Genomic DNA, 12,605 nt, shown 5'->3' with positions numbered 1-12,605 from the left:
CTCTCTTTCTGATAAGGCAGGTGAATCCTGGGGATTTTAGGCGCACCCTGCGCCGCCGGGCCTTAAGGCTGCGGTTCTCCAGTAGAAGGGGAAACGGAAGATGCCAATGGCAGATACCGGTTGAGACTCAGACAAAAAGAACTTAAGGAACTATCGGAAGATAGTGCTAGGGCATATGCACTTGAAACACAACACAGAGTGTATGAAATTGGTGATAAGGCCTACAAATTATTGGCATGGCTAGAGGGAAGGCAGATGAGGGGGGGTTCAATCCCAGCTTGATAGACAAAGAAGGGAACAAGCATGAGACAGGAGCAGAAATCGCGTAAGAATTCGTAAAATATTACAAGGATATTTACTCTCTTCATGCTGAGCATAGAGCAAATGAGTGTAGAGTCATGCTTAGGGATATCAAAATGGCTTGCCTCTCTGAAGAAGATAGAGAGCATCTCGAGGAAGACTTAACGAGTGAAGAGGTATGCGCTGCAACACAAGCTCTCCAATCCGGGAACGCTGTAGGCCTCAATGGCCTGCCATTCAAATTATATAAACCACATGGCTGACGTGGTAGCCGAACATATGCCAAATATGTTTAGCCAGGTGTTGAATGATGGAATATTACCGGCGGATCAAAGAACCGCCGTGATAGCTGTATTTCCGAAGTCGAAGAAGTAACCCTCTTACTGCGGCTCATACAGGCCAATTTCCCTCCTAAATTTTGAAATAAAGATGCTTGTATAGCTTCTGGCTATGAGGCTGGCAAATGTTATAGAGTCCATTATACATCCAGACCAGTCAAGCTTCATGCCACATCGGAGCACAACACAAAATCTCTGCCGGCTTTTTGGAATCCTTCACATGAAGCAGATGCAGACACATGAGCAGACCGCACTACTATGGTTAGACGTTAGCATGGTTTTTGACAGTGTGGAGTGGCAATACCTATACGCGGCCCTTGAACATTGCAGTCTCTGTCCCAATTTCGTGGCTGGATCAGGCTTTTGTAATACCAACCCCTTGCCAGAGTAAGGGTCAATGCAACAGTCTCTCAAAGTTTTGTTCTGCAGAGAGGAACAAGGCAGGGATGCCCACTCTCCTCAATCCTTTTCGCGCTGGCCTTGGGGCCACTGGCGGCATGGGTGAGGCAGGACCCATTGATCTGGGGGATACCAATTGGGGAGGAGGGGGAAGACCAGATCTCACTCTATGCTGACGATGTTTTGCTGTATGTTAGGAAACCAAGGCAATCAGTCGACCGTATACTGCAGGTCTTCCGGATATTCTGGGAATATTCTGGATATCGGAAAAACTGGGGTGAATCCCTGCTTTTCCTTCTGACTGGAGAGTCCCTGACTTTAAAATCAAGATGCAACGTGCCCATGCAGGAGAATGGCTTTAAATATTTGGGGATCTATATTACCCGTGACCCAGCAGAATTCTACACCCAAAACCAGGGGCGACAAGTAGACCGGCTTATAAAGGACGTAAAACATTGGTGCACCCTCAAAAATGACATTCATGGGGTGGGCGGCATTGTTTAAGATGATGGCTCTCCCCGCTTGCTCTATGTGCTTCAAAACTCACTGTATGAGGTCCCTCACTCCCTTTTTCGCAGAATAGACTCAGGAATCCGATCCTTGATATGGAGTGGGGCTGCCCCTAGAATTGCGTTGAGTAAGCTACAAAGGGGGGGTATTTGAGGGTGGACTGGCGACACCAGGTGTACCAGGATATTACTGGGCAGCTCAACTAACAAATGTAAACGGCTGGATGTTCGACGACAGGGCGGTGTCAGCATTCGGGGTGTATAGGCTAAGTATGTGGACGCAGGGCCCACTTCGACTGCTATTCTCAAAACGGATAGGCAAACAACTACTCTCACATACCAAAACAGTAGTGAAAATATGGAAGACAGCCACAAAGTACTTGGGATGGGACAAGAGACTATCGCGGATGACCCCGTTATGGGTGGGTGACTGCCTGGGAGAAGCCAGTAAATTGAAGGGCTTCGCTAGATCGGGGCTCATAGGCTTGGAGAAATTGGGAGATATCTGGAGAGGGAGAGCGTATATAGAATCTAAAAATTTAAAGAGAGACTACGAGATGGGAAAAGCAGAATGGCTGAGATATTTCCAGCTGGGACATGGAAGTCGAAAATATTTTAGGGAAGGTAATACACTGCCCGTAGCCTCGCCACTAGAAGATAGGGTCTTGACTGAACATATCAGGGACAAAACCATTTCCCTATTCTACAAAAAGACAATCAATACCACCCCAGACCCCACTACCAGGCTCAGAGCGGCTTGGGAGCAAGATGTAGGTGCACTCGAGGAGGAACAATGGGCAGAAGTGCTGCAGAGTCCAAGGGAGGTGGTGATCCGGGCACGGTTCCGCCTGATACAACTCAAGATACTCCACAGATCGGCAATGTTCATAATGGGACGTTGCGATAACTATAGATGTCACAGGGGATATGGGGAGAAGGGGTCATTCTTCCACTTGCTTTGGGAATGCCCGGCTCTTCAGCTTGACTGGACAAAGATAGCCTGCAGAATGACAGAGGTAGTGGGCATGGAGGTGCCGGCTGATCCAAAATGGCTTCTGGTAACAGGCGCAAATGAAGACTGGCCACGACACTCGGGTAAGTAGCGCGCTTTACAAGTACTCTGACTGATTGACACGGCAATGGCTATCTCTGGTCGGGGTGGTAGCAAAGCGTAACATAGCCAGAACGTGGGGAGCGAGTATGTCCCCAACAGTGACAGACTGGGAAAAGGATTTAGATTGGTGCTGGCAAGTTGAGTTAACAATCTATAAAAGCAGAGGCTGCCCCAAAAAAGGAGAGAAAATATGGGGAGCATGGCAAGTGTACCGGGGTCTATAAAGGAGGACACAAATAACATTTGGATGGGGCCACTTGGTCTAATACTAGTAGCAATTATTGTCAATGGTGTAGTAGACAAGGTTATTACCAAAGTAACAAGATTATCTGTGATTGTACCTTTGATGCTCCTTGTTGTACAGATGTTTTATGTTTCAATAAAGAAAGATTATACAAAAAAAGAATGTCAGGATCCTATGGAAAGCACTGCGGGTTTTAACCTACAGAAGTATGTATATCAGAACTCTATGGAATGCACTGCGGATGTCTGACGTAGATATGTAGGTATTTCAGTACCATATGGAATGCACTGCAGATGTCTGACGTAGATATGTAGGTATTTCAGTACCATATGGAAAGCATTGCAGGTGTCTGACATAGATATGTAAGTATATTAGAAATCTTTGGAAAACACTGTGGATGTCTGACGTATATATCTATCTATATCAGAACCATAAAAAAGCACTGTAGGCATCTGACGTAGATATGTACTTATATCAGAATATACGGACAGCACTGCAGGTGTCTGACGTAGATATGTATGTATATCAGAAACCTTTGGACAGCACTGCAGGTGTCTGACGTATATATCTAACTATATTAGAACCCTAAGAAAAGCACTGTAGGAGAGCCCTATTGAAAACACTGTGGATGTCTGATGTATATATATATGTAAGTACATCAGTACCCTATGGACATCACTGTGGGTGTCTGATGTGGATATGTTAGTATATCAGAACTATCTGCAGGGCACTGTCCTCACATAATAGGACACTGTACCGTTGTGGATGCGGGAAGCTACAGCTTTGGTATGCCGCCCCCCTCTCCTCACCCCCGAAAAGCCACATCTGTTTCCTGCTGTAGTTGGTTTCAACTGACACCCCTTCCTGTCTAGTAACAGGATCAGAGACAGACACTCCCTTCCTGTCTAGTAACAGGATCAGAGACAGACACTCCCTTTGTGTCTTGTAACAGGAAGCAGAGACAGACACTCCCTTCGTGTCTAGTAACAGGAAGCAGAGACAGACACTCCGTTCCTGTCTAGTAACAGGATCAGAGACAGACACTCCCTTCCTGTCTTGTAACAGGAGCAGAGACAGACACTCCCTTCGTGTCTTGTAACAGGAAGCAGAGACAGACACTCCCTTCCTGTCTAGTAACAGGATCAGAGACAGACACTCCCTTCCTGTCTTGTAACAGGAGCAGAGACAGACACTCCCTTCGTGTCTTGTAACAGGAAGCAGGGACAGACACTCCCTTCCTGTCTAGTAACAGGAAGCAGAGACAGACACTCCCTTCCTGTCTAGTAACAGGATCAGAGACAGACACTCCCTTCCTGTCTTGTAACAGGAGCAGAGACAGACACTCCCTTCGTGTCGTGTAACAGGAAGCAGAGACAGACACTCCGTTCCTGTCTAGTAACAGGATCAGAGACAGACACTCCCTTCCTGTCTTGTAACAGGAGCAGAGACAGACACTCCCTTCGTGTCTTGTAACAGGAAGCAGAGACAGACACTCCCTTCCTGTCTAGTAACAGGATCAGAGACAGACACTCCCTTCGTGTCTTGTAACAGGAAGCAGAGACAGACACTCCCTTTGTGTCTTGTAACAGGAAGCAGAGACAGACACTCCCTTCCTGTCTAGTAACAGGAAGCAGAGACAGACACTCCCTTCCTGTCTAGTAACAGGATCAGAGACAGACACTCCCTTCCTGTCTAGTAACAGGATCAGAGACAGACACTCCCTTCCTGTCTTGTAACAGGAGCAGAGACAGACACTCCCTTCGTGTCGTGTAACAGGAAGCAGAGACAGACACTCCGTTCCTGTCTAGTAACAGGATCAGAGACAGACACTCCCTTCCTGTCTTGTAACAGGAAGCAGAGACAGACACTCCCTTCGTGTTTTGTTACAGCAGCAGAGACAGACACTCCCTTCGTGTCTTGTAACAGGAAGCAGAGACAGACACTCCCTTCCTGTCTAGTAACAGGATCAGAGACAGACACTCCCTTCGTGTCTTGTAACAGGAAGCAGAGACAGACACTCCCTTCGTGTCTTGTAACAGGAAGCAGAGACAGACACTCCCTTCCTGTCTAGTAACAGGAAGCAGAGACAGACACTCCGTTCCTGTCTAGTAACAGGATCAGAGACAGACACTCCCTTCCTGTCTAGTAACAGGATCAGAGACAGACACTCCCTTCGTGTCTTGTAACAGGATCAGAGACAGACACTCCCTTCGTGTCTAGTAACAGGAAGCAGACAGACACTCCGTTCCTGTCTAGTAACAGGATCAGAGACAGACACTCCGTTCCTGTCTAGTAACAGGATCAGAGACAGACACTCCCTTCGTGTCGTGTAACAGGAAGCAGAGACAGACACTCCCTTCCTGTCTTGTAACAGGAAGCAGAGACAGACACTCCCTTCGTGTTTTGTTACAAGAGCAGATAGCAGCAGAGCGCTCATTCTCCTACATTTTAAGAGCAGCCTGGGAGGGACCCGAACCCCACAGCAAACCCCCCGGGGCAGAAAGGAGCAGGTGACGTCACCAGCACCAGAGGGGGCCGAGTCCCTTGAAGGTCAGTCTCTTTTCACTCTTGGAATTGACATTGTTGAATGTTGTTTTTCGCCGTCGCCTTTCAAACGCTGCCCTGCTCTGTTTTCAGTGGAAACAGACACAGTTTCCAGACAGTGTAAAATCTTTATTTTAGAGCACAGGGGACACACAGGGGGCATTGCTGCATCTGTTTTAACTTCTCCGTCCTTGCATGCGTGAAGTCTGCAATACTTTGAAGTAGCAGGTGAATGGAGCAGGACCTCGTAACCGGAGTTTATTTATTGTGTACGTGGAGGTAACAACGAGGCGGGAAACACACAACCCGTCACACAAACGGATCTCTTCTGAGCATGTGTGTAGAGCGGCTGCAGCATTCTCCATAAGTGGTATTATCTGAAAGTCTAAATAAATACAAGTATTTGCTGCAGAAAACTGTTGTGATAATGCGTCACTCGAGCGCCACCTCGGAGATGTGCAGTGTCACAACGTCACTTCCTGTATCTCATGCTGAGCGTTCTTCAGAGCGGACCAGGGACCCTGTTTCTCCTTCTGACCTCACATATATGATGTATTGATTATACGGCACCTGCTCGTGTGGCTTGCTCATTATATGGCACCTGCTCGTGTGGCTTGCTCATTATATGGCACCTGCTAGTGTGGCTTGCTCATTATAGGACACCTGCTAGTGTGGCTTGCTCATTATATGGCACCTGCTAGTGTGGCTTGCCTATTATATGGCACCTGCTAGTGAGGCTTGCTCATTATATGGCACCTGCTAGTGTGGCTTGCTTATTATATGGCACCTGCTAGTGTGGCTTGCTCATTATAGGACACCTGCTAGTGAGGCTTGCTCATTATATGGCACCTGCTAGTGTGGCTTGCTCATTATACGGCACCTGCTAGTGTGGCTGGCTCATTATATGGCACCTGTTAGTGTGGCTTGCTCATTATATGACACCTGCTAGTGTGGCTTGCTCATTATATGGCACCTGCTTGTGTGGCTTGCTCATTATATGGCACCTGCTAGTGTGTCTTGCTCATTATATGACACCTGCGAGTGTGGCTTGCTCATTATATGGCACCTGCTAGTGTGGCTTGCTCATTATATGGCACCTGCTAGTGTGGCTTGCTCATTATATGGCACCTGCTAGTGTGTCTGGCTCATTATATGGCACCTGCTAGTGTGGCTTGCTCATTATATGGCACCTGCTAGTGTGGCTTGCTCATTATATGGCACCTGCTAGTGTGGCTTGCTCGTTATAGAACACCTGCTAGTGTGGCTTGCTCATTATATGGCACCTGCTAGTGTGGCTTGCTCATTCATTATATGGCACCTGCTAGTGTGGCTTGCTCATTATAGGACACCTGCTAGTGAGGCTTGCTCATTATATGGCACCTGCTAGTGTGGCTTGCTCATTCATTATATGGCACCTGCTAGTGTGGCTTGCTCATTATAGGACACCTGCTAGTGAGGCTTGCTCATTATATGGCACCTGATAGTGTGGCTTGCTCATTCATTATATGGCACCTGCTAGTGTGGCTTGCTCATTATAGGACACCTGCTAGTGAGGCTTGCTCATTATATGGCACCTGCTAGTGTGGCTTGCTCATTATACGGCACCTGCTAGTGTGGCTGGCTCATTATATGGCACCTGCTAGTGTGGCTTGCTCATTATATGACACCTGCTAATGTGGCTTGCTCATTATATGGCACCTGCTTGTGTGGCTTGCTCATTATATGGCACCTGCGAGTGTGGCTTGCTCATTATATGGCACCTGCTAGTGTGGCTTGCTCATTATATGGCACCTGCTAGTGTGTCTGGCTCATTATATGGCACCTGCTAGTGTGGCTTGCTCATTATATGGCACCTGCTAGTGTGGCTTGCTCATTATATGGCACCTGCTAGTGTGGCTTGCTCGTTATAGAACACCTGCTAGTGTGGCTTGCTCATTATAAGGCACCTGCTAGTGTGGCTTGCCTATTATATGGCACCTGCTAGTGTGGCTTGCTCATTATATGGCACCTGCTAGTGTGGCTTGCTTATTATATGGCACCTGCTAGTGTGGCTTGCTCATTATATGGCACCTGCTAGTGTGGCTTGCTCATTATACGGCACCTGCTAGTGTGGCTTGCTCATTATATGGCACCTGCTAGTGTGGCTTGCTCATTATATGGCACCTGCTCGTGTGGCTTGCTCATTATATGGCACCTGCTAGTGTGGCTTGCTCATTATATGGCACCTGCTAGTGTGGCTGGCTCATTATATGGCACCTGCTAGTGTGGCTTGCTCATTATATGACACCTGCTAGTGTGGCTTGCTCATTATATGGCACCTGCTTGTGTGGCTTGCTCATTATATGGCACCTGCGAGTGTGGCTTGCTCATTATATGGCACCTGCTAGTGTGGCTTGCTCATTATATGGCACCTGCTAGTGTGGCTTGCTCATTATATGGCACCTGCTAGTGTGTCTGGCTCATTATATGGCACCTGCTAGTGTGGCTTGCTCATTATATGGCACCTGCTAGTGTGGCTTGCTCATTATATGGCACCTGCTAGTGTGGCTTGCTTGTTATAGAACACCTGCTAGTGTGGCTTGCTCATTATATGGCACCTGCTAGTGTGGCTTGCCTATTATATGGCACCTGCTAGTGTGGCTTGCTCATTATATGGCACCTGCTAGTGTGGCTTGCTTATTATATGGCACCTGCTAGTGTGGCTTGCTCATTATATGGCACCTGCTAGTGTGGCTTGCTCATTATATGGCACCTGCTAGTGTGGCTGGCTCATTATATGGCACCTGCTAGTGTGGCTTGCTCATTATATGGCACCTGCTAGTGTGGCTTGCTCATTATATGGAACCTCTTGTGTGGCTTGCTCATTATAGAACACCGGCTAGTGTGGCTTGCTCATTATAAGACACCTGCTAGTGTGGCTTGCTCATTATATGGCACCTGCTAGTGTGGCTGGCTCATTATATGGAACCTGCTAGTGTGGCTTGCTCATTATATTGCACCTGCCAGTGTGGCTTGCTCATTATATGGCACCTCTTGTATGGCTTGCTCATTATAGAACACCGGCTAGTGTGGCTTGCTCATTAAAAGACACCTGCTAGTGTGGCTTGCTCGTTATATGGTACCTGCTAGTGTGGCTTGCTCAACATATGGCACCTGCTAGTGTGGCTTGCTCATTATATGGCACCTGCGAGTGTGGCTTGCTCATTATATGGAGTTTATATACAAACATCCCGCAGATAGAAGCTCTCGAAATTCTGGGCAAACTTCTTGAGTCCAGAGTAAGACCACATATTGTACCTACATCATTCATTTTAGAATGCATTAGAATTCCGCTATGTGAAAACTTCTTTCTCTTCGAAAACTCCTTTTTTAAACAACAGAAGGGAGTAGCCATGGGCGCTATTTTCGCTCCGGACATAGCTAACATTTATGTGGCATCCTTTGAGGATCAACATCTTTGGCATTCGTCGAATCCTTATTCTGATAATATCAGAAAATGGCTACGTTATATCGATGACGTGTTCATGGTTTGGCATGGCACGGTTGAACAACTCTATGACTTTCACCGTTGGCTGAATACTAGGAATTCCAATTTACAATTTACGATGGAACACAGCGTCCTTGAGATGCCGTTCCTAGACATCACTATAAAAATTGACACAGATCACAAATTGTATACTAGCCTTTACACCAAGGAAACAGCTAGAAACACTCTTTTTACATTTTTCTAGTCATCATCCGCAGGCACTGAAAGACGGTTTACCATTTGGGCAATTTATTCGTCTTCGAAGAAATTGCACCTTTAAAATGATTATTTTTTGCGAAGCGAACAAACTTAAAGTCAAACTGCAATCCCGTGGATATCCGTCTAGACTGTTGCGTAGAGCGTTGAAAAGAGCCTGGTATAATGACAGGGAGGCTCTGTTAACAGTTAAAGATCGCAAGAACACTCCTAATATTGTCTGTGTATCCACGTTCGGGACTCATTCGAACGCAATCAAAAAGATTGTGTGTAAGCAATGGAATTTGCTTCAATCCATCCCTGAACTACAGAAAAGACCATTGTTCGCGTTTAAAAGAGGGACCAACTTACGCGACAGGTTGGTGCATGCCTATGAAAATTTTCCAACAGCTAATACAGTTGACAATATGAGACAAATCAGTCCTTTAGTGGGCCATCATAGATGCAATAATTGTGCAGCTTGTTCTACAACTAAAACTGTTAAATCATGCAAAATCAATGACATGGAATTTAAGGCTAAAAACTTTTCTAACTGTAATACCACAAATGTGGTTTATTGTATTCAATGCCCGTGTCTGTTGCATTATATAGGCAAGACCATTCAGCCAATTAAAAAAAGAATCCTGCAGCACCAGTCAAGAATTAGATGCAGGAAGGATAATGCCCCACTGGTTGATCATTATTTACACCTCGGCCATAAAGAAACAGACATGGTGTGGTGGGTGTTGGAAGTGATCAAACCGAATAAAAGACAAAGTAACATTGATAAAATATTGTCCTTGAGAGAAGGCAAGTTAATCTGCCTTACTGATACTGTAAAGAGAGGTCTTAACTCTGCCACTGAATGGCATTCGCTAGCCTGTTTAATATAAACTGTCTGTATCTACATCCAAAAATCTGTCAGTCTGTATATAATAACACATATTGTGGCTGAATCACCACATGCCAATACAACGTCAAACATATGGTGGTTCGTAGGTGAGATCGATTTAGTCGATAGACTCTTTGGTGTCAGCATGTGCATATTTCAGTCCATCTGTTAGTGGACTCCAGTGGTTAATATTGCTTCCTTGTATGAGTGTATAATACACTGTTGTTTGTATCTATACATGATATTGTTACATGCTGTCTACCTGATCATTAAGTAAACCGTAATATGGTGATGTTATGTATTCCATATAATAATGCTGACTTATGTTGTTTCTGAATGACACTCGGACCAATATGGATTGGTTTGCAAATATGATATTTGTTTAAACGTAAATTCTGATCATTACTGTGGAATATGATAAATGAATGCGCGTCCATTATGGACGTTTTAGAGGTCCAACTACTGTTCCCCAGACACGCTGTAAATAATTGTTAAATTGCGGTAGAAAAGCGGCTGTCTGCATGTTTTGGTGGCAACTGCAACGTTTACCACTTAAACATGGCGCCGACTTTCAGTCCTCTTTCGAGCTCCAAACGAGGTGGCTATAAAATGAGGAGTGAAGAGCAACTCTGCTACTTCGCTGACCCATAGAGGACGTTGATGTGGATCCGCGTTAATTAAATAACGGTAAGCGCTAAACGCTAGTGTAGCTCCCTTAGTCTTTAATAACTGTGGCACGATAGCATTTTAACCTGCGGTCTATGTTGCCTTTTGCCCACAGTGCCTCGATCACTATCAAGCTTGAAGTGAGTTTTACTCTTGGTAAGCTTCTGTGTAGACCCTTACATAATTGTCACCGTATAGATCGACTCCTGTCAATAAATCACGCTGTGATTCCTTTTTTTAAACAGAACTGAGAAACGCTAAGGCACGTATTAAAACGGAGACCTGCGCTCACTTCGAGACGGTTGTTTCTCCAGCCCAAAATCACACTGTGCTAGGTAAACCCTTTATCATTTATTGTTAGTACCAATGCAGATTGTGGTATAGATTCATGACATTATATATAAATAATTTTTTAGATCTGACACGTGCCACAGGAAGATTAATTCATCGTAAAACGTGCAGAATTGATCCCAATTTTGTTTTGGATTAAGAAACATATAAATGCAGGACATCCTAGTCTGCTCAGCCCCGTTAGTCTACTTAAGTAAGTGTATTTATACATATTTATAACATCGGACCCCTTTTTAGAATCCTAGTAACAGTGGCCTAACATCTTAACATGTTTACATTTAGGACTTTGAGATCCTTAATCGCTTTGATGTTCGTCCTCTTGAATTTATTCAACTGTCCCTGACCTAAATTAAGGTAAAGTCACTCAGTTGGCCCTCTGAAACGTTTATATTGTTTAGAAAACACGTGAATTTATTTAGGTGTATTAATGCATAGACCGTGTTAAAATCTGATTCTGTTAGACATGTTTAGTTATTTTTGTTTAGAGAATATGAAAACGTTTTGAATTAATTTTGCTACAATATAGTAATCGCTCACATTGAATGTATATTTTCTGGATCGGCACGACCGTGAAAACATGTAGGATGTTATCTAATGATAATTTGATTCATGTCTAAGTGTTTCTTGTAATTATTTGATAGTATTCGTCGTAATGTGTAATAGTATGTTATATGTTTAGTGTGTTTAATTTGTAATATTAAATGTTGAATGTTCAAGGTGTTATGGATAAGAGTAACTGATCTATGAACTGTTTGTAACTTAGAACATTTATGTTTCAGGTTACGGTTGGTCATTATACAGTTTTTATTGACTCCAGTCCTGAAGATGGTCTCAAAAAGTATTTTCTAAAGAGACCGAAACGTCGACCTTCACCTCTTCCTTTTGTATCATTTATTGTACTGTATTGGATAGGTGTTCTTAGGTTCTGTTGTGTTATATATTTTTTATTATCTATAGACCTTCAGACCTTTGTTTTACTGTATATATTGATTCAATTATTTTTTGATAAAAACCTTTTGTCTATACACCTTGTCAGTCCTTGTGTTTTGATGTAGTTTTGATTTGTTTAATGTTATGTGAGTTGTAGTATTCATAGAAAGATTGAATCCACACAGGGTTTATTTATTTATCCCTCCAAGTTTGGTTTGAATAACTTAAATTGATGTAAACAAATTCCCTTGAAGGCACTTTTACCCTTCTATCATTATCTCCCAAGCCCTCAAGGGTATTCTGGGTCGCTCACTGTGTGTAATCTTGCTCATTATATGGCACCTGCTAGTGTGGACTGCTCATTTTATGGCACCTGCTAGTGTGGTTTGCTCATTATAGAACACCTTCTAGTCTGCCTTGCTCATTATATGGCACCTGCTAGTGTGGCTTGCTCATTATATGACACCTGCTAGTGTGGCTTGCCAGGGTCATAATGAAAGTTGAGGGGACCCCTGCAAGGTACATGGAGGGGCCCCCGCTCCCGATGTAATCTGTGAAAACTGTGCTCCAAACATAGAATGGAATGGTCAAAACTCA

General features: G+C 44.6%; 1 protein-coding gene across 1 annotated transcript in view; it reads left to right on the top strand.

Moving 5' to 3' along the window:
• Positions 1–5,330: 5,330 nt before the first annotated feature.
• Positions 5,331–12,605, top strand: part of LOC144762092 (uncharacterized) — a 74,843-nt gene continuing 67,568 nt past the window's right edge. The window contains exon 1 of the mRNA XM_078647220.1: positions 5,331–5,454. The gene's annotated coding sequence lies outside the window, so the exon portion shown is untranslated. The remainder of the gene's footprint in view (positions 5,455–12,605) is intronic.

Source organism: Lissotriton helveticus, chromosome 6 (genome assembly GCF_964261635.1).
Source record: "Lissotriton helveticus chromosome 6, aLisHel1.1, whole genome shotgun sequence".
Taxonomy (NCBI): Eukaryota; Metazoa; Chordata; class Amphibia; order Caudata; family Salamandridae; genus Lissotriton; species Lissotriton helveticus.
Note: the sequence above shows the minus strand (reverse complement) of the source record. Positions and strands in the feature narration are given on the sequence as shown.